The 23,074-nt window shown below is 40.8% G+C and overlaps 1 long non-coding RNA gene across 2 annotated transcripts; it reads left to right on the top strand.

Moving 5' to 3' along the window:
• The first annotated feature begins 8,292 nt into the window (after positions 1 to 8,292).
• LOC134058335 (uncharacterized) lies at positions 8,293 to 10,296 on the top strand. 2 transcript variants are annotated; one of them, XR_009934992.1, is made up of 3 exons: positions 8,293 to 8,435; positions 9,396 to 9,443; positions 10,237 to 10,296. It is a non-coding gene; the product is annotated as an uncharacterized LOC134058335 (long non-coding RNA). The 2 variants fall into 2 exon arrangements; XR_009934993.1 differs by lacking the exon at positions 10,237 to 10,296 and adding an exon at positions 9,680 to 9,743.
• Positions 10,297 to 23,074: the final 12,778 nt, after the last annotated feature.

The following is a 23,074-nucleotide window of genomic DNA, read 5'->3' as shown; positions in this document are numbered from 1 at the left end:
TCAGCACAGTCAAAGTACTCCTTCGGTCAGCAAAATAATAATAAAAAAGTATTAGCTAACTATGAATGTTTTCATATACTTCACATATACCTTCTTAGTTTAATTAGAGTTGTTATAATGCTACCAACCATGTCCGCATCGTCTTCATCAGATGATATATCGCATATTTGAATATCTGAATTGCCCTTTAATATGCAAAATGTTCATGTTTAAAGTACCAGTCAAGCAGTCATTTTAATATTTGTATGTCAATATTTGTATATGAATAGCCTACTGTAGTGTGTCACAATGTGCCATGGTATGGGGTACATTCAGATTTCTTTACGTGAATGGATTATCTGATCTAACTAGAACTACATCAACTAACCTCGTCCTCTGAGTCATCACTTTCATGAGGATGACGAGTAGCTTCAGCAACACCAATGGGCACCTTAAATATATATTTAAATGAAGACACTGAGACTACAAATCATTTGACAGTGACTTCTCATCAAACGTATTGATAGGCTAGATGTATATAATGAATTCTGGCAACTAACCATGTTTTCGTCATCTTCATTGTTAGTTGTCATTTGCCCTGAACAGCCCTTAAATAGAGACAAAATGTATTTCTTTCAGTCACTGCAATCAAGTCTTTCTATTTAATGCAGCATTTCGTTTACCTAACCTTTTCCATTATAAATATGGTTATTAGCCTGGAAAACCAGCGCCAACTGCTGGACGGCAAAATGTTTTGCCTGCATTTGGGTCTGGCCTCGGACCACTGTACATTTTGAAAACACTGCCCTAAATCTGGCAGATGGCAACTAAACCAATCACAACGCAGAGATGTGTTTTGAATCAACGCGGGCGAGGCAGAGGGCTCTGGGGCGGGGTTTTGAGGGAGCGTTGGCCTATAGGCACAGACACGGTTTGAAAGACAACGGGTTGTGCTCATCAACAATGTTCCGTTGTATCCATTCATCGAGGCCAGACTAAATTAGACATCCAATCCATTTAGGCTGGTTTATCAGGCTATATGGTTATACTTATTTGTTGTTTTCACTGCAGATTATTTGTAACGAGTATTCTTAACAAAATAGTTCATGCCAAAACTATTTAGATACAAACACAGATTAATGTTTGTACATGTAGGCCTATGTTTGCAATTGGTGTAGATTCATCATTATTAACCCATTCGATTCCAAATTATTTCCTGACATGAAAATATCACAATGTGTCAATATTTTTTACAATTTCATTTAAAAAGTGGGTGGAAAGGAGTTTTATGTTCAATCAATTGGGACTGTTATAATACATAATTAGATTTTTTGAGATTTTTTGTGACACATTTCATACAGCACTCCATCTGGAATAGCTTCAGTTGCCTATGGGAAGGGGTATATGACATTGTGATCACAGACTGGATTGAAGATAAAAACGGGAATGGGATTCAGCCGGGAATGGATGCGATTGTTAATTGGAGGAAAGGCAAAAGAGTAGTCAGATCACCTGCGTTGGTGAAGGCGATCAGTGGTAGGTGCTAGCTTAGCTAAGTCTTTAGCTTGGTTATGCTATTTGGTAGACGCATTTAAATGCCTTTAAAGCGACATACAAATAAAAACAATACAATCATTAATTTAACAGTGAACAATTTCAAAAAGTTGGTCAGACTACAGTCTTAACCATGGGTAGCATTGGTACAGTCCTAGCTTTGTGTCAACAACGTTAGCGGCTAGCTAACTCACTACGTAAAGCTTTGCATCGATACACTGTATTGATATGTAGTAACGGTGTAAGGCTGTAAGCTGTTGATCTGCAACTATCTGCAACTATGTTGTGTTTCTTTATAGATGATAAGAGGGAGTTGTTTGAAGATGCCAAATCCATTTATGGCGTTGGAAAACAAAAGGATTTTGGACGTGGGAAAAGAGAGAAGAGGGACAACCCTTAGTTCCTTAAGGAGAACCGTGTAAGTAGGCATACCTTAGTCTACATGGCTGTTCACAGACGCCCTCGTATTATGACTGACGACGTTCACACACATAAACTATAACGATAATGACGTGAAGAAGGAAATCGTGGGGATCACTACAGAGCTATTTTGAGAACGACAAAAAGATAATCAAAGAATTGTCATCATATTTTAGCAATAACCTACATTAACACAAGGAGAGACTTTGCCTTGGTCAGTGATGACACTTTTATCATTTAATCTCAGATTTAATATGGCATTTAGAACACCATCACTCATAGTATAGTTTAAGGTTTACCTAAAATTGCATAACATGAAACATGAGTGCTGTAGACCGTTATTTGCCAAGGTATGCTCATACATTTTTAAAATCCCCTTAACTCCCCATAGGACTTTTGGCTATCCAAAATGCATAGGCTACTGACAATCAAATGCTTAGGCTACTGCACATGCACCCCTCTGAGCCGCTGGCAGGACGGTGTGCATAAAGTGGTTTTAATGATCTATTCCTATTTTTGCAGACGACCGACCAGTTGGAGAAAAAAGAAAAAGAAAAAAGAGAAAACAGTTTTAATCGAGCAGAGGGCAGCATACTGGCGCAGATGTCTACACAGCCAGCTGTAAGAGAATTCAATAGCCTACTCAAAACACAGATTGTCTCAATACACTCATTACCTCTAACAACACCAACCTAGCGGTGAGCGCAGTGCATACGTGCAATATGATTTCCCCCTTCACACTTACTTCACCTCTTTATTTCTAGAGCATCAGCTCAGAGAGCGATACGGACTGTGACACCGACTATGAGCCCCTGGCTAAAAAGACCAAACTGGAGCTGCAGATGAAATTGGATATGGCTAAGGAGGAAATAAGTCAGCTAAAAAGAGAAAATGCAAAGTTGCGGGAGGCTTTGTGTTTGCTTGATGGTATGTACAAGTTTTTTTTTTTTTTTTAAATAGTGATCCTTAAAAGTATTTGCAATCACCTAGCTTTACTTTGTAATATTTGAAAGTGGTGTAACACTTTAGTTTGGGGTGTCGCTGTTGCAGTGTACCTACCTAATTAGGTACAGTGGTACAACCTGTGTAACAACATGTACTATCAGGTACTACCATTGTACTTGCCTCATGTATTTGTGGGTACCTACATATAGTTGTTACATTGTAATACTGAGTGCTTTTACAAAACTTTGCCAATTTGCCTACATTTTTCATCAGAAGCAAAGGGCTGACCTGAGACGGGGTAAATCTGGCCATGAAAGATTTGATATACAAACCATTCTTAGCTCCAGTCAAGGGGTCATTGTCTTCAGTGTACATGTAACAGCTGTGCTGCTACAACCTTGTTACGGGTTTATGTCACTGTATCAAAGAGTAATAAGTGTGTACCAACACAGTTGATAAATGTAACAGCTGCACTGCTACACCTTTGTTACTCTTTGATACTGTGGAATAAACCTGTTAAATGTACCAGTTAATTACTTGCATGCACATATGACATGTATGTTGTGTCTTTGATGTCTTGGAACATGTCTGCCATTACCCTATGTAGCACATGTATCAACTGTGTTGGTCCTACACTGTAACAGCGACACCCCAAACTAAAGTGTTACCGAAAGTGGTATTGTTAGCCTTTTTGATGATGCATCCTTGGTTCGGTTCAAAACTGGTGGAAATGCGGGCTGGTTCAGTAAATAGCACCACGGTTCAAAGAATTCTCAACGGCATCAGTTCAAGAACTGGTTCACTGTCGGTGGAAAACCACAATGTCTACCCTTAGGTCTCATGGAGGACACTGAGATGGGGCCCATATTTTGTTGGATGTTGACTAATAGTGAGATGCAGTTCTACTGAAATGTTTAAATTATGTCCCTTATGTACACTAACACTTGCACATTGACATTTGCAGAACTCCCTGGTCTTATCAAGGACAAGCAGCAGCACCACCACCACCCCCCCTAGCAGCAGCAGCAGGCACTTCAGCTGGGCTGACAGTCCAACAGGACAGTTCAGAAATGGTAAGACCAATGCCTGTTCAAAATAGCTTAAATTAAAGAGACCCTATGCAACTTTTTGCAGGAGACGATCGCTCCTTGTTTACATCTGGAAGTCTGAGACGAAGAACAACGCTTGCAATTTATATATTTAGATATAGCCTATACATGTAAAAATATACACGCTAAAGCTGTCGGGGAAGCTCTGCAGAGAAAATGCAAGCATAAAACGAGCGAAAACGAAAAACTAAACCGAAACCAGAGATGAAATCGCCAATCCTGCATAGTTCCTCTTCAAGGCCTTGTTCACGTACCTAGATTTCTTTTTCTTTCTTTTTTTTTTTTAAAGGATATTTTGTTATGCGTTTGTTTTCACGTTAACACAGATCCATACACACTGGAATGCAAAAGGATTCCAAACAACATCTTAATCAAAGTTCAATCGAATATCCGAGAATAAACTTTAAGGTAAATTTAAAATCTACGGATGGCTGCGCTAAAGGGAAGCTAAAAAAAAAATACATCAGCACTTACACCCAAGCCAATAATGAAAATACTGATGCACTGTCAGATGTTACTGTAGATGAACACACCCATGACTGGTTAAGAAACATCAGAACTATGATTAGAGCCAAAATGCCTAATAACAAAACGCAGACAGGTGCAAAAACATTAGGCTACATCTCCACACACAAGTAATCAGGAACCACCATGTGTAGGCCAACATATCCTGCGATCTCATATCCAATCAGGAAGAATTAATAGAATGCATTTTGACCCTCTGGAGCCTAAATCCCCCCCCCCCCTGTTTTTGACCTTTGACCTTTGAATTTTTTTTTTTTTAAACAGTTGTGTTTACACTGAATTATGATTAAAAAGTAATTTCATTACATCCACTTTAGTCTCATATAATTATTGTGGAGGACCTCTAGAATATAACCATATGTGCCACTTTTGCATAGGTGTTTTTAGTTAATTTTTAGTGTTAATAAAGGAATGTAATAACACTGCTGTGATGTTGGCTAAGTGTGGTAGGCTATTGAGTATTCACTTGCTTGGCTCAATAGTGTTCACGGACAACGTCATAGCCCAGCTAGTGCACCATAGCAATTCATAACTTCCTACTTCTCAGATAATACTGCAATTGCTCATGCCACAGCGGGCCAGAATAGAAAACACAACCTACCTTATCTTCATACTTGTAAGTTCTTTAGGTTTTGAACTGACAAACCCACTCTCACTCGTGCTAAATTGCTTAATTGTGCTTCTTTTCTGTTCAGGTGGAACTTGAGAGGGGTGTCCTCATGAGCAAATACATTCTGTTCAGGCTCTCCAAGGAGCCAAAGAAAAGAATTTTGGAGCTCATGAATGCTCTTTTCACCCGGAGAGAGATGGCCATGTCCTCTCTTACCGGGAGGACGACCAATGCCTTCAGGGACCATGAGGCAAAACCCCAACTTTGCCCAAAGAAGGTGTCGGCAATCTGTTGTAAGTAACCCGTATTGCAATGCTGTTGTTTCACTTGAAATGCTAACATGAATAACTACAAGCCTAATCCTGTAGATCAAATTCATACCAAAGGTGTTTTGTTGGGTTGAGGTCGGGACTCTTTGCTGGCCAGTGAGGTTCATCCACACCAAACTCTGTCATCCATGTCTTTATGGACCTTGCTTTGTGCACTGGTGCAGTCATATTGGAACAGGGATGGGCCATCCCCAAATTGGGCTTGGCCCGTTAGTTCCAGTGAAAGGAACTCTGAATGCTTCAGCATTAAACAAAATATTTTGGACAATTCCATGCTCCCAACTTTGTGGGAACAGTTTGCGGAAAGCCACTTCCTGTTCCAACATGACTGTGCTTGAAGGTCCACAAAGACATGGATGACAGAGTGTGGTGTGGATGAACTTGACTGGCCTACGCAGAGTCCTGACCTTAACCCAATAGAACACCTTTGGGATGAATGACAGCCAGTCTCCTTGTTCAACATCACTGTGTAACCTGACAAATACGCTTCTGGAAGAATAGTCAAAATCACATAAACACACTCCTAAACCTTGTTGAAAGCCTTCCCAGAAAACTTGAAGCTGTTATAGCTGCAAAGCGTGTATTGACGTCATATTAAACCCTATGAATTAAGAATGGGATGTGCTTGTCAAGCAGGTGGCCCAATACTTTTGGCAATTTTGTGCACATAGCCAAATTCTGTTGCACTTCATACTATTCATCCTGCACATACACTTATTCTTACTACTCTTATGTTACTGTTTTTCTGCACTGAAATGGCACTGTTATCACACTGCATATAGCTGTACATTCTGTACTGCCAATATATCATACCAAATAACTGTATTTTTACTGTTTTGTTATATGATGCACTGCATATCTATAATATTCTTACTACTATAATTATAATGTTACTGCTACTGCATTGAACATATCTGTACATGTTGTTCATACATTGTTCATGTTTTATAGCCATATTTATATTCTGATCTCATAGTTCCTCAAAGTTCCTGATAATACACTGCACATATTTATTTTTTATTTTATATACTCTAAACCACCTTCTGTAAATCAACTGCACTACTGTCCACATACACTATATATTTCTTGAACTGTCTATGCATCCCCTGTCTATACTTTGTATATCACATTGCATTTTTCTGCTTTTTTTGCACTTCTGGTTAGACACAAACTGTATTTCATTGTCTTCGCACTTGTGCTCACAATGACAATACAGTTTAATCTAATCTAATCTAACACAAAATAGGAGGAAGATTTACTCTTCGCTAGCACTCTCTCTAATTTCATATTCTCCTCTGTTCTCTTGCAGCCTACATAATAAAAGACACGGCAATGGAAATTAAAGAAATCATGTCCATCATGAGCTCAAAACTCAACAATGAATCCAAGCTGTTCAAAAAACTTTAATTTAACAATAAATGTCCTCTGCATTTCAAACTAACCATTGCTTTTCTTGTACTTTTCTAATTGATGTAAAATAGTAAATATCATTGTTCATGGTAAGATAGAAAACTGTTTTGACACCTTGGTCCTCTAAGTATTTTCACTGTTTTAAATGAGTCTACTGTACATAACTATAGAAAACTTTAGACAACTTTAGAAATACTATAGGATTGCACCAAAATACTATAGGATTAAATCCTATAAAAAGATTACTACAGTGCCATTCACACATGCTACATATTATTTTTTTCAGCACAGTCTAGGCTATCCAGATCTGCCACAATATCATGTATAAATACTTGCATTGATTTGATTTCGATTTTTAAATAATACAATTTTGAAAAGCGTACTATACAAATTCTTACATTTTGACGTATCTCACCACAGCAAGCTCACATCTCGACGAAACTTGCATGGTTGTGTAGGCCTGACTGTCCTGAAAATGGCAATATAAGAACCATGGTGGAGGTATACTTTGGGGCTGAGCAATTTACATAAATATGTGGTGTGTGCCTTCCAGAAATAAATGGCAATTTTTATTCAGTGATGAAAAAATGACTTTTTGGCACTTTTTGCGCTCCATATTTGTGACACTAGCTGATCTGACATGACTTGCGGTAGCACACAGGACGTGCACAGATGATGATTCTCTATTATATTTGTTTTACTGCATTGCAATGAACAAAGTAAAGGCAAAAAGTGTTTATTTGTCAAACAAATTTGGATGCAATATGAGTCTTGAATTGGATACCATACAGGAGTTTGCTAGGATCTCAAAACCGTGTTATGAACGTGACTTGCCATAGAGAAACACATGATAACATTGGATTATGAACATAGGCTATTATGCCACACAAAAACACCAGGTAAGTGGAGCTAAATGAAGTTATTATTTTGCTGTCACTTCGTCTGTTTTATGGCCTAGAAGGTTGTATTTGGTATCTGTGGATAGCTCTAGCTCTCCTCTTTCGTCTGACATGCGTGCCTTATCTTTTTGATCGCGATTTCACGAGGAAATCAAACGATATGACATTATTATTTGTTTGTAACTTCGTCTGATTTTATAATACGAAATGATCGATGTATTTGGTATCAATGCAAAGCTCTGCTTCTCCTCTTTCATTTGATATGCGTCTCATGTCTGTGCGATGTGTGGTCCGCGAGTAATTCAAGCGAAAGTTCTGGATGCGCCGGTGAGCGCAGAGCAATATAGACTGTAAATATGATATACTTTCATTTAACTTCATGATTTTATTTTATTTTCATACTTGATCGTACAGACAAGTGTCTAGTATCGTTGGAAAGCCCCGGCCTCTTTCCTGCAATATAAGTCTCATCTCGCTGTGACCAGAGCGGTAGATTAAACAGAGTGGCGACACTCCCATAGACCTCCAGAGGAAACAATGGCGGACGTTTTTTCAGGCTACTTCCGCGTTATGGAGAGCTCAACAGTTCTTAACAGTGACATTCGCGGAGTTTGCCTCATTCACTTCCATTGGTGTCTGCCTAACTTTGTCAGCGGTAAGTAAACGAAAGCACGACCTTTTTTGAAATTGTTATATATGTCCCATATCAACTGTACCAGTATGTACTCGTAGTGTTATTCGAGTTGTTTGTGCTGCTCGTTTAACTGTTATTTTTGTATCTTAGTTATGACCGAAATTTCAGAGCATAATGTTACGTTAGCCTACAAAGCTAACCTTAGACGTGGAGGGAGGCTAGCCTAAATGTAATGTTCCTATGTCAATAAGGAATGTCAGACATATCACACTTGGTTAAGCTACTGTAGTAGAGCAACGTTAGATAATATATGGGGTTATCAAGGAGTTTGTATGACATTTATAATCCTATTTGCTGAACCTGATGGCGTTAGCTAATGTTAGCTAGTCAGCTCACGCACATTCGAAATGCAATGAAGGGGGAACAGTACGTGATCTTAATGCATGCAATGGCATCAGATGTGCTCGTTATCAACGAGTTTGTGATTAGCTAAGTTGTTCTTCAGATGAACAGTGGAACTAATTAATGGGATGACATTTCATTTAGACCTGATCTAGCTTGTTAGCTTGCTAGATGGAATGTTTCATGGCACTATGAAGTGAACCTGAAGCTAAACTTGTGATCAGAGAGCATGATATGAACTCGGGTACATCTCTTCACAACAGAAATTTCAGTTATGAACTTCAGGCCAGGGCAGGGAGCTGTAGAAGCAAAAACTGTACTATACTCTCCTGCCGTGTGTCACTTGCTAACTGTCCAGTCCTGCCCTAGTGCCACTACTGTTCCAACTCGGGAGTCGGGACAGTGGCACGAGACTAGGGGCGCGTCGCGCGTGTACAGTGCAGTACTTTTTGTCTCAACTGCTGTTGGATGTTGCAGTCAATATTATTCTACATTGAATGTACATTTCTGAGGTCTATATCACCACAGCAGGTCGATGTATTTGATGGAATAATTTTGATTGCAATGACTATCTTGCAGATGCTGAAAGTGACGTGACAAGACATTGTCTTCAATTAAGTGGTCCTTGTAAGTATAATAATTTTCTTTCTTTTTTTTACCTTCTATGGATAACTGAAAAGTGTAGGTTAATGATGCTCTAAGGGCAGAATTAGGTCCATCCATAGAATAAGAACAATGTTTGCAATGATGTAGCCTAGTCTAGTTAGCTGTCGTGGGTATACTGTAATCAATCCCAAATGTTAATATTTTAAGTGGGTAGAGATGGTAATGCTTGTAAGTGGGTATACTATCTCTCTCTGTAGCAGTGCCACTGCTTTGGTTGACACCATAAGGGATTCGGTCGTCCTTGCCCGGACCAACTGCTCCACTTGACTGATGATATTGAAGGCCTCCTGCAATGGACAGTAAAGGGTACCTCTCTTAAATTCCTTCAGTTGTAGCAGTACACTACATTGCTGTCAGCACAGTCATTGTTGTCTGTACAGCATGCTGGCATTCCTCACAAAGTCAGTTACTGATTACCCTCAGTATTGTTCTTATTACAATAAGAAAAGTCTCCTTGTGTTGATGAATGCAATGGCTAAAGTGCAGTGATTTCTTATAGCCTGTCAGCTTTTTTATTCTCAAAATAACTATGAAAGATATTGTTGGGAATCATTGGTGTTATAAAAGTTATAAGGTGTGGCACCCCCAAACAACCTTGAAGGGGTCGGCCGTGTATGGGTATGTAAAACTCTTGCTGGCCTTTTGCTTTTGTTTATGCTAATACCTTGATGTGGCATCTGTGAATGTATTGTACCAAGTATACACTGACTTTTACCTGCTCTCTCCATTTTCCACTGTGCCTGTTCTTGCCTAGGACCAAGGATGCAGAGGACAAGACGGGTGTGTAGTATTGACTGAAATTATCAGAGAAGGTAATTTTTTATGGTTTAGGTCCAAACGAAGGGACCCTTCCAACCTCAGCATCTCCAACACCTCCTGTCACACCTCCAGCCAAATGTGCTACATCTTCCTCAGTTAACCTTCTTTTGCATGTCCAGCATCCTTTGCACATTAATGTTGTTCACACACGGTACGGTTGTTCAGATTTGGGAATCTGATGTTTTTCAGAATGTCTTTGAAAATATAAATGGGTGTTAACCCTCCTTTTTATATTGCAGTCTCACCATATCTCCCTTACGCCTTTTCTGTGTGTATTCCTGTTCTTGATGTTGTTAAAACACACTTGTTCCACACATTGAAAATGTAATAAACAAATGTATTGAAAACTCAAAATGTATCAGTCATCCTTTTTATGCTGTTCTAAGTGCTTTCTTGAAACAGATGATTGCTTATTGAGTTACAATGTTATCGAAACAGTGGGTGTCCTGAACGAACTGTTGAACAAACTTAACTTTAACATACACACTTTTAACATTTTGGCTGTTATTTATCGTTCTTTGTTAATGTATTTTTATATGTTTATGGCTTAATCTGAAAATATTACCAAGGCTGTGTGGTGGCCATATTTAGGCTATTCCTTAAAATAAAGAAATTAAAAGATTGACTGCATTGATCTAACTTTTAACGTATAACCTGTCACTGGTTGCCATATATTATTTGCTAGATGTTCATGGCTTACTCCTAAAATTGTGAAGGCTGTGGGTGTGTAGGCCTATATAGTTAGGGTGGCCACCTTCATCTCATCAAAATAACTGGAGAGGACACTAGACATCTCAAATACCCACGGTAACATTGGGTACAAAATACATACATTTCAACAATGTAAGTTTATTATGCATGACGACAAACAGGCAAATCACGGAACCAGGAATGGAGCTGATGCCGAGAGGTAGGCTAAATGGCAGTGTCAGCTACCACAGCATAGACTAGGCTATTTCAGAACGATGTTTGCAGCGCAAACTTGCGATATGTCATGGGCACTAATGTAAACATGCTAACCCACGTTATAGCACTTCAAATTGAACTCGTGTTTGGTTTGTTTCGATGTTTCCCGTGATCATTGCTGTCTGTCCCATAGAAATAACATGGCAGCGCCAGGGCTGTTAAGAACTGTTGTAGCGTACATGAACCACGTGACGGCGCGGCGGCGACTTCAAAGAGTGTCGCAACTCTCTCTATCTATAGCTCTGGTTCTAGCTATCGATATGTAGCCTGGAAAACCAGCGCCAACTGCTGGACGGCAAAATGTTTTGCCTGCATTTGGGTCTGGCCTCGGACCATTGAATATTTTGAAAACACGTGTACTGCCCTGAATCTGGCAGATGGTAACTAAACCAATCACAACGCAGAGATGTGTTTTGAATCAACGCGGGCGGGGCAGAGGGCTCTTGGGCGGGGTTTTGAGGGAGCGTTGGCCTATAGGCACAGACACGGTTTGAAAGACAACGGGTTGTGCTCATCAACAATGTTCCGTTGTATCCATTCATCGAGGCCAGACTAAATTAGACATCCAATCCATTTAGGCTGGTTTATCAGGCTAATCGATATGTGCTATGCTGATTCTAACATGACATGGCTTTGGTTAACATTTCACTGTGAAAACAATACATTTCTGATAAATTCCTGTTTTCAATTGGCATACAAAAGTACTGTAATTCTTACCTTGAATATGATGCTTGTACAGAGTTGAAGATTGCAGTCAGATTCATGATTGAAAAGTGACGGTTGATGGTTGAAGTGAAGTCACTCTGGCTGGAGTTGAAAAGTCAGGGGTGGGGGATGCAGGGTGCGAGTTAGGGGGGAGCAGGGGGAGCCATGGCTCCCCTAGTGGCCACCTGAGCTCCCCTGGAAACATGTTTTGTGAAATTTTGGGGGAGCTCTAAAATATTAATGATTGCCAAATAAATTATATTTTGACCATGTTTTTCCCTCAAAGGTGTAAAATCAGATAAATAAATGTATTTTGAGTTTATGATTCATGAAAAAAGTGCCTGCTTTCGCGCTTGAAACGTGGGGACGCTGCCCGCAGCTCCACCCACTACCCACTCACACAAGCTCGTTCGAACTACTAGCACTGTAGTCGAATGTCTAAAAGTCGCTTCTGTATTAGGTAATACCTGTTTTTACTTACATTTTGCTGTGTTGTAGGCCTATGGATTGCTGTGATGTGATAGGCCTACTTATGATAATGGCTCTGTGCATCGTTGTGTTGTGTATGGCGTTGCGTCTCTCCAGGCAGGGAGAGGGTTGTGTTGTGTCCTGTATTGTAAAGGCTTTGCCATAATTTGTTCATGGTTGCAGCCGCTGGCTGCTCTTATTTCGTGTGTTTGGCTCTGTGTACAGGATATCCCATGTGGTTGTGAAACAATGTAAGTTGTTGAGTAGCCTAATTAAGTTGATTCAATTAAACAGTCAGAAGACACATTATTGGTGGTCCGTGGATTATTTACTATCAAGTTCACTGAAGTTTGCGTAGCCCATTCGGGAAATCTGTTGACGTGATCCATCAGGGTGTTTCGTCTAAATATGGCTACATAGCTGTTAGACCTATCGCACCCGTGTGCAACGAATTTTCTCTTTATAATAGGCCTATGCCTATGCTGTTGCAGGATCGGCATTTAAACTTTGCCCCCCCCCCCCCCCCCCCCAAAAAAAACCCCGCCCCGCCCCCCGGCTCCCCCGGAGACCCTGGTATAACTCGCACACTGGGGGGATGGGAATTACTGCGTGTGCGCATGCGCTTATAAAGAGGCGATAAGCAGCCGTTAAAAACAATTGTGGAAAATTATTTGGCTGAAATGTGTTATGCTTGCTCAATAGTGTGATCAAAGCCTTAATTCTTGACATCAAATTGACTTTCTCAACCGTCTCTGGTATGTCATTATGAGTTAAAAGAAAGATAAGATTAAAAAAGGGAAAACACAGTAGGCTAGTTTAACAGTAGCCTACTAGTGGCTATTGTGATTTGTTTACAGTAGTGTTTTGACTAGGCTACTGTAATTTCTACGGTAACACTTACTAGTTACTACTGTAATTGTAGTTTACAGTAGAGGTACCGCATTTCCATTTACAGTATTTTATGTCACTGTGAAATGAAAACCAATTAAATACTGTGATTTCAGTAGTTTTACAGTAACTTACTGCCCAATTGTTGCCAGCAAGTTACTGTGAATACTTTTTACAGTAAAGGTACTGCATTTCCATTTACAGTATTTTATGCATTCACTGTAAAATGAAAACCAATTAAATACTGTGATTTCAGTAGTATTTACAGTACTGGCCAATTGTTGAAAAGAAAAAATACAGTAGTTTACTTTACTATTTAAACAGTACTATAGTGGCTATACTGTGTTTGTTTTACAGTAGTGCTTTGACTACTGTAATGTCTACAGTAACACTTGGACTACTGTAATTGTAGGGGCGTTACTGTAAATTTTACAACATTCTACTGTAAAAAGCATATACAGTAGTACTACTGTGAAATTTCCTGTAAATAACTGTGAATTTCACAGCCATTTTTTACAGTGTAGGCAGAGAATTCGCCTAAGACAGGGCATAATTTGAGGCGTAGGCCTAGGCCCTAGGCAATGTCCTGTCAACCTAGCCTATCTTCTTGTCTCTATTGAAGTTGTATTTCGTGTGTTTACAACACTGACATGTTCCGTGTGCGGATATATAGGGTAGGCCTAGAGGCAACTGTTTCTGTGCATCGGCGCAGACTAAGATGCAACAGCTGTTTTCACGGTAAGCGTAGGCCTATGCTCCTGTCTCTAAATAGGTATAGACCTAAGTCACTCGATTTTCTGTAATAAATGCAGCCTGTAGCCTAGGCTAATTCAGAAAACCCAGACCGGTCGTGGCATCAGTAGGCTATCGCTTTTAAAACGCGACAGTGTAGCGTAAAAGGGATAATGCCTGTTGCGGGCTATTTAAAGGGATATTCCGCCATTTTTGGAAATACGCTAATTTTCCACCTCCCCTCGAGCAAAACAATCGATATTTACCTTGTTCCCGTTCGTCCAGCCATTCTGTGAGTCTGGCGATACAACTTTTAGCTTCAGCCTAGCATAGATCATTGAATTGGATTAGACCATTAGCTTCTCGCCTGCTAGCTTCATGTTTAAAAGTGACTAAGATTTCTGGTAATTTTCCCATTTAAAACGTGTCTCCTCTCAAGTTAGAAAGTGCAATAAGACCAACTGAAAATGAAACCTGGCGTTTTTCTAGGCTGATTTGACATGGAACTACACTCTCATCTGGCGTAATAATCCAGGCAACTTGCAAACGTACCATAGGCGCAGTGATATCGTACGCAGCATCTGAAAATAGTCCCCATAGACAACAAGCAGTAGTAGTGCCAGTAGCTGCAAGTTGCCTTGATTATTACGCCAGATGAGAGTGTAGTTCCATGTCAAATCAGCCTAGAAAAACGCCAGGTTTCATTTTCAGTTGGTCTTATTGCACTTTCTAACTTGAGAGGAGACACGTTTTAAATGGGAAAATTACCAGAAATCTTAGTCACTTTTAAACATGAAGCTAGCTGGCGAGAAGCTAATGGTCTAATCTGATTCAATGATCTATGCTAGGCTGAAGCTAAAAGTTGTATCGCCAGACTCACAGAATGGCTGGATGAACGAGAACAAGGTAAATGTCGATTGTTTTGCTCGAGGGAAGGTGGAAAATGAGCGTATTTCCACAAATGGCGGAATATACCTTTAATTTGCAGCGTAGGCTATATGCAGTGTTGCCAGATTGGGCCCGCCCAATTGGGCTTCTTTTATATAGTTCTGCAGGGGAAAATAAGCTGTAGGCGGGTAAATAACATTTTGAGTTCAATGGTTCTCTATGAGAAAAACGTCATCGGGCGGTTTTATACTGTAGACGGCTACTCTACGGACCAGCGGCATCTTTAGTAGCATCCAGCAATCAGTAGAAATAAGCATCGTTAAATACAACAATTCGTCAAGATAGATTTTGCCAAAGGTGGCCCCTGCTGCCCTGCACTCGTAGACCCGGAGGTTAGGCTACCCCTCCACCCCGCTTAGCCCCCAGTAGCATTACGCCATCAGAGAAATAATGTTGGACTGAGGGAATCACCACGATTACAAGCTTTATTTGAATTGTTTGTACAGTTCCTGTAGCCACCCTTCAGAGCAGTACTGGATAAACCTACATTTCTGTAGCAGTAACAGATTTCCCACACTGATTGGAGAGTATAGCCAACACGTTTCGCGAGAGTACATCCCAACAGGTTTAAGACCCATGTCTTCCACAGGTGTTACAGTACGATCGGGCACCAATGATCTCACTCTGCAAACAGATCATAAACTGCTCTGTGTAGACTAACACCGTGCTAGATATTGCTTGCATATAGCGTGCACACCTGCACTTAACTCTGATTTCACTGTGTTAGTACGATCGGGCAAATTCTTCCCACAACACCAAAAGTAACGACATTAAGTTACATTAAGTTTGTCATTGAGTTAGCCATTCACACATCAAGCTTGCAACATCGGGAAAGAGTTAATTGTCTTGCCTGAAAAATAAACAAACCCTTAGCACCGGAGGAATACCATGTAGCTGATAGGCTATGCAAAACAGTAATGCAAACGTTGTTATAGCGATACGTGTCTGGAGAGCCTCTGGAAGTGTTTTTTACCCTGCCTTTTTAAAGAAGACAACACTCAGAGAAATTACGCAAAGTAGCCTTGCTATAACTACATGAAGAAGAGAGAAGAGACTCAATTTTGGTTAGCGGATTATGTGTGCCATCACAGCTAACAACACTATCGAAGGTTGTCCCTAATAGGCGCAGACATTTAATTGATTATTAAAGTATAAAGACAACCATTGTTTCACAACTATAAAGGCTACTGCAATATGGATGGTATTAACAATTATGAAGATCATTGGGAAGACAAGATATACCGTTATTATGTTGTTATACTATTGCTAGCATAAAGTAGCCTAGGCTAGAACATACAGTAGCACCAGTGAGACATAACGGCTAATGGTTCATATGTTGACAATAATGTATCATAGCCTATTAATATAGCTATTATAAGGGAGAAAATATAGTTTTACCGGTGGAAAGTGATTCGGGTCTGCAACGATCGCCAATTTGAGCAAGGCATTGTAATATTATGTTAGGCTATTGTTTTGACAGCTAGCCTAGCTGCTACTAACTGCCATTAATTTTTTCAACTGAATGGCTGTGTCTCAAACCGCCCACTTCTATACTTCGAACCCTTAGTTTTAAGTGTATAGTGTAGATAACACAAAAAGTCAGTGCACTGAAGGTACCCGGATGACCCCCTAAAAACGGTCAAAAAGTTCAGTGTGGAACGATGGACCCTACTCGCACTGAACGGACGCCATTTTGACTACAAAGCGGAAGGGGAGGGGCCAGCGACGTTGGAGAGGCTTTTCAAATTTGAAAATAATGGCGGACATTTCAGCCGAGGCAGCCGAGACACCGGCGACTGCAACGCCGCAATCATCCTATAAATGTAAGTAATGGTGGTACTACGAGACTGTACTGTCGTCTAATGCATCACTTACATGTTTCTCGCTGACTGGAGCCGACATAATTATTTGGCGAATTAATTAGTGTAAAGTTACATGTTAATGCTACCTAGCTACCTAGCACCTTAAACCAGTCACTGGTACGAGTACGATATAAATGTTAACTCTATCGTATTAATGTAAGTAACAGCAGTAAAACGAAACGTTTACTATCGTCCAATTCATTACTTACATGTTCTCACGGACTAAAGCCGACGATATTTTGGCGAGTTTAAGTAATGTAACCTTACACCTTACATGTTAATGTTACCTGGCACGTTAAGCTAGCCACCGGACCGAGTACTTAAAACACGCTGGAGTTAAATGGCTTCGTGATGATTTTTGATTAAGTGCTGGCGATTATAGTGTTGTGTTGTAGTATTGACCGGTAAGGTGAGTTCCTTTTGTTTAATCGAGGTATTTTTATTTATTTCAGGGACGGACGAAGACACGAGGGAGCTTATCCCGTGGCGTGCTGCCCACGCAGAGTTGTTCACGGGGAGGCGGAATGCAACCCTTACAGGGTTCGAGTAAGTATTATGTTCGTTGTTTTTGGCAGTGCTAGTGGAGTGTAAAAACTTGTTAAGCAGTCTATGCATCTGGCCCAGCCCCAGAACAAATAATCTCACGAAATAAACGTTGTAGTTTTATATTAATACCTTGTATTAATACCTAATAACAAGATAGCTCAAACAGTTATGGATGGATTTCAATTACATTAAATTTAAAGGTCAGATAGATAGATAGGTAGATGTACAAAGCAAATCAACATGACTAAAGGAGCTGTAAAATACTATAGATAAGATGTGCATGAATGTACTGAGGATTGGTACTGTGATCCAGTATGAGGTGCGTGTCGTGTTGGTAGTGCAAATAAGTCCAACAGTGCAAGATTCAATTCTAGTGACCAGCAATAAATATGTACAGTACAAAATGTAAGCATAGTAATAATAATAACAGTACTAGTATAAATATATGGACAATTAAATAAACCTAACATGGTAATATAAGTTATAGCAGCAGTGCAAGGACAGTTAGATAAGACATTAGTCATTGGTCAAAATATGGACAAAAAGATGGTAGACATGACCAAAGAAAGAAACAGGTCTGCGCTCTCGGAGGCCCACCTAATATGTTACACACAAATTGCAACTGCTATTAGAAATGTCTAGTTGCAGTTGCAATTTGTGTGTAACATATTAGGTGGGGCTCTGTATTATTTAATGCATTGACATGGTCTACTTATGTGTTTTCACCAGGGAATTCATTAAGAAAAAGGGGTTGGAGGGCAGACTGGATGCCAAAGCCATTCGTAAAAGATGGGAGAACCTGGTCCAGAAATACAAGGTTAGTACAACGTCAGTACAACGTCGTTCCATACATATATTTTCCCCAGTAAAGTGAAATGTCAACACTATGATCTACATTACATTTTAGCATAAGGCGACAAAAACGTGTGTGGTCGTCAGAATAGTTCTTACTTTGTACTATACACCATTGTTTAACAGTTTGTGTTGTCATTTTAACCATTAGAATGTCTTTAGAATTGAGTAAACTGAAATTGGCCAACAGGTGCTCAGCATATTTTGAAAAACTCCTTTAGGATTGTTTGGGAATCATTATAAGTGTTTTATCGAAGGTGATTGAGAGACTTTGATTGAGTGTATTTGTGTAAGATATGTATTGTTAGTGTTAGAGTGAAATAGTGCAGCTTTTTTGTTGTTGTTCCATCCACAGGCACTTAAGCACCCTCGTACTGGTGTTAGCACAGAGGGGGGTGAGACCACTGCTGCTTCCTGGAAATGGTATTCCCTAATGGATGAAGCAATAGGGAGCAGGCCGTCTGTGGAGCCGCCTGTTCTCTTTGCTTCATCCAACCCGGAAGTGGCAAGGGCCTCACCCCCTCCTGTGGTGACACCGGACAGGGGTGCTTCTTCTGCCGTGTCTACCCCAAAGAGGCGCCGGGTAGACACGGCAGAGATTTTGAACGCGTTGAAGGACAACGAGCGCCAGTGTGACGAGGTCATGAAGGAGATGGAGAGGGAGCAGAAGAACAGAGAGGAGAAAAGAGAGAGAGAGGCAAGAGAGGCTGCAGAGCGAGAGGAGAGGAGGCACAAAGAGGCTGTGGAGAGGGAGGAGAGGCGGCACCGTGAGGCAGTGGAGAGAGAAGACAGGTTTTTCAGGGAGATGAGGGAGAGGGAGGACAGAAGGGAGAGGGATATGGCTGCCAGGGAGAGAGAGGCGGCTGCTAGGGAGGAGCGCCTCATGGCAATTTTAGATAAATTTAGTAGCAAAATGTAGTGTAAATAAATGTTAGTGTAAATAAATAAATAAATGTGCAAATCATTATTTATACTGTTTCACTCATTATGTCACACCTTCACATCTTTTTTCAGGTGAGCCTGATTGGGTTTCTCCAGTGTCTGGCTGCTCTCAATCGGTTCATTGGTAAAACTTGTACAGTAATTGGTTGAACACTTGTGTGTTTGTGTGCTTACCATTTGAACTAATTCATAAAAGTCAAATTCACCATTGATCGACGATTTCTAAAAGTACTACCTACCTACTTTGTCAAACTGATAAGAAAGGTCACAGGGGACAAGTAGACAGGGTATTTACCTCTGGTGTAAGAATTGAAACATACAAATACTATGTTGAATTGAATACAAATGAACACATTAGATACTTTTACAGGAATTAGTTGTACACTTGTGTGCGTGTGTGCTTACCTTTTGAACTAATTGGTAATGTCAAATTCACTATTAATCAATGATTTCTAAAAGTACTACCTACCTAATTTGTGAAACTGATAAGAAAGGTCACAGGAGACAAGTAGACAGGGTATTTACCTCTGGTATAAGAATTGAAACATACATTAGATTTTGCAGAAGGGTTATATCATTTATTGACAATGATTTAATCAATGTGTCTCAGATATAGTCATGGTCGGGGATGAAACAGGCCATAGCTATTCTCTGCCTCTCGTCTGCACCAGAGACGGCTCCTGGAGGTGCTGGTGCTGGTTGACGTGCCCCCCTGACATCAGCATCTGGCTCTGGCTCCATCAGGTCCCCTGTGCTCATGCAGATATTGTGCAGCACCGTGCAGCAGACGATGACTTCTGGCACGTAGGTCACATCCACCTCCAGAGCCTTGAAGAATATTGACCTCCACCTGGTCTTCAGCATCCCAAAGGACCGCTCCACAATACACCTGGCCCTTGAGAGACTGGTGTTGAAGCGGGCCTGGAGGTGGTTACGTACCGGCTGCCTGAACGGTGTGATTAGGCTGATGGGCTGTGAAAGACAGGGGTAGCCCCCATCTCCAAGAATGCTATATCCCGGTGGAGGGTAGGATTGTTGGTAATATATGGGGCTGTTCCTCAACACTCTGGCGTCATGAACTGACCCACAGTACCCCACAAACACATCCAGGAACTTCCCCACATCATCACAGACTGCCTGCAACTGGATGGAATAGAAGAGCTTCCTGTTGAAGTAACAGGCAGCATCTTGGGCAGGAGGCTTCACCCTGACGTGGCAGCCATCGATGGCACCAACCACGCGGTTGAAGGCTGCAGACCGGGCCAGACGGGCAAAGCGTCCCCCGAGCCGAGGGAGCTCTTCTGCGGTGGGATGTCGGACCACCCGGTACAGAAGAGCGGCGATCTTCCCACTCGCCCTGTGGACCACCCGGTGCACAGTCGCCCGGGGCATGCCAAATGCCCTGGCAACCACGCGGTAGGAGGAGGGAGTAGCAAGCCAGAACAGAAAAATCAGGGTGTCGATTTCTGGCCCCCACCCATGGTCGGATTCCCTCCCCAACACATCCATCAGCGCATTGAAAGACACCCTGGAGAGGCGGTAGTCAGTGCGCATGTCACTCTGCCCATCAAAGTACAGTGCCAGTACTGGCACTGTAGCATTCAGCTGGCAGTACTTTCTGGGGCTGGGAGGTTGCTGTGAGTGGGGAGAGGAGTGAATTTGTTATTAAATATATTTATGATAAATTATTTATACATTTATTTATTATATAGTTATATTTTTAAATAAAGTTGATCTTGTTCTACCACTTTCCCTGTGTTTTTCTAGGGTTCATCAGAATTAGTGCATGATTGAACATATCAATAGGCCTGTCTTATTTTGCCTATTGCTTGGTGTTAGTGCAAAGATCTCTTAACATTTTGGGCACAAATCCATACACATTTGTGAAGTCTTATACTGATTGTTTAATAGTTTATCCACTTGGAGCACATAGTACTGATGATGGTAAAGTAACACGAGCAGCTTATTGTTAGTGTGCTGCATAACATGTATAGACAGTGAAAAAAACATAGTAATAGTAGGCCTTAAGTATTGTAGCAAAAATGGTCAAACTAATGTGAACCTGGGTGTGTGCATTTATGTATTCATCAACTTGAAGCAAGGATCTGCTCCTGACTGTTTTAAAAAGGTAAGTGATAATCCAACTGGTGTAGCCTACTGCTTCAATTCGTGCATGATAGGAATTATTGTTAAAAATAAATCAATTAACATACCTCAAGTTCAGCAAGTAGGAGAAGGATCCTGCGCTGACGTCGGAGGCGACGTAGTTTCCACATGATCGTAAATGGATAAATGTGCAGAAAGCGATAAATGCGTGCAGAAAAATGTTTTGTAAACAGTACGCCGGCGATTTAAATTTTGGCGGGCTGACAATTAGCGCTCACGTGTCTGTTGTTCGCCGCGGCCGTCACGTTCATTCCCGCCCGTCATTTCCGGTAAGTGTTTCAACGTAAGTGTTGATTTTGGGACAGTACTAATCATCGAAAGTGGGCACTACGGTAGCAAGTGGTCAGTGCACATTCGCAGTGCACTGACGAAAGTAGGCGGAATGAGACATAGCCAATGTCCCCACCTATTCGTTTGTGCCACCTGACGTCACAGTAACTTTGCGCCGCCATCTTGCCGACCGATTCGAGTCGCTCACTAGGCGGCGCCATTCACTTATACATGGATATCTTAAATAATAGAAACTTTCCCCTTCGTTTGTTCCCTTCGTTTTACACGCAAACGGCGATTTCGCCTCTGAATACGATTATTTCTAAACAAAACTCGGGCAAAAGTAAAGATTTGGAAATTCATTTCGCGTTGTATTTAAACTGAGAAAACCGAAGAAAAAGTGTGACCACGGAGCCACGGAGTGACCACGGAGCCAGCGGCTCGAGGGAAATGATTAGCTGCTAACAAGTTCAACAGGTTAAGGTCACACAGTCATGTTAGCTATGTGCTGTGCAGTTGAGGAACCCTGAACTGGTATGTTATGCTAACGTTATACCAAAAGAAAGAAGAAAGAAGTAGCTGCCATTCGAAGAGATGTTTGGATAACCACGATTCACACCCTGCAATGAACACTTTCGTGTCAGGTAAGCGAGCCTTCTCAACTTAGTAGCATCTAGGGCTAACAACAACAAGAGACACGTTTGGACAACACTTACAAAACTTGATTGACTATATTAATCAGTCAAGTTCATGAGGTTCACACGTTTTGTAAACATCACGCATGATATAATATCTTATGCAATGCGTTTGTGTTGTGTTAGCTGCTAGTAGATGGTAGCTGGTATGGTATCTAAATTTTAACGTTAGCACATTGAAATTGCAATCTTGCAATGTCTTATTCCATTTGATAGCCTACTAAAACCTATATTTCACATGAACACAAATGCTGAAGTCGGATTATTCTATTGTCATTAATGTAGTATCATCAACTTTGAAATTGTTACTGTTAATTAGCTTATAGCCCACTGTATCGTTGTTATTTGTATGGGCGTCTGCTAAATACCGTAACCATAACGTAATTAGGCTATTATGCTATCCCTATCTTTTACTGTCTGTGGCTAAACCCAGTAGTTAACTTCCTAATTTCTGTATCTGTCCCTTATTAACACCTACATCGTAAATCCTCATATTATACATACTTTATTTATAGCTGAGCCTCGGATAATAGCCGTGGTCGTTTTGAACAAAGCCTGCCCCAAATAAAGGTCTGTGCTTTGCGCAGCCTCTACTTAAAAGACCCTGGCCATAATTTGAGGATTTATGTTAGGCTAGGTTCTAAGAGAAATATATTTACTCAGGTTGGACAATGTTATGTCTCACACATGTCGTGTTTTATTTTACTGACTTTTTAGGAGCGACTGCTTTGGA

This window comes from Sardina pilchardus, chromosome 15 (genome assembly GCF_963854185.1).
Source record: "Sardina pilchardus chromosome 15, fSarPil1.1, whole genome shotgun sequence".
NCBI classification, from domain to species: Eukaryota; Metazoa; Chordata; class Actinopteri; order Clupeiformes; family Clupeidae; genus Sardina; species Sardina pilchardus.
Note: the sequence above shows the minus strand (reverse complement) of the source record. Positions and strands in the feature narration are given on the sequence as shown.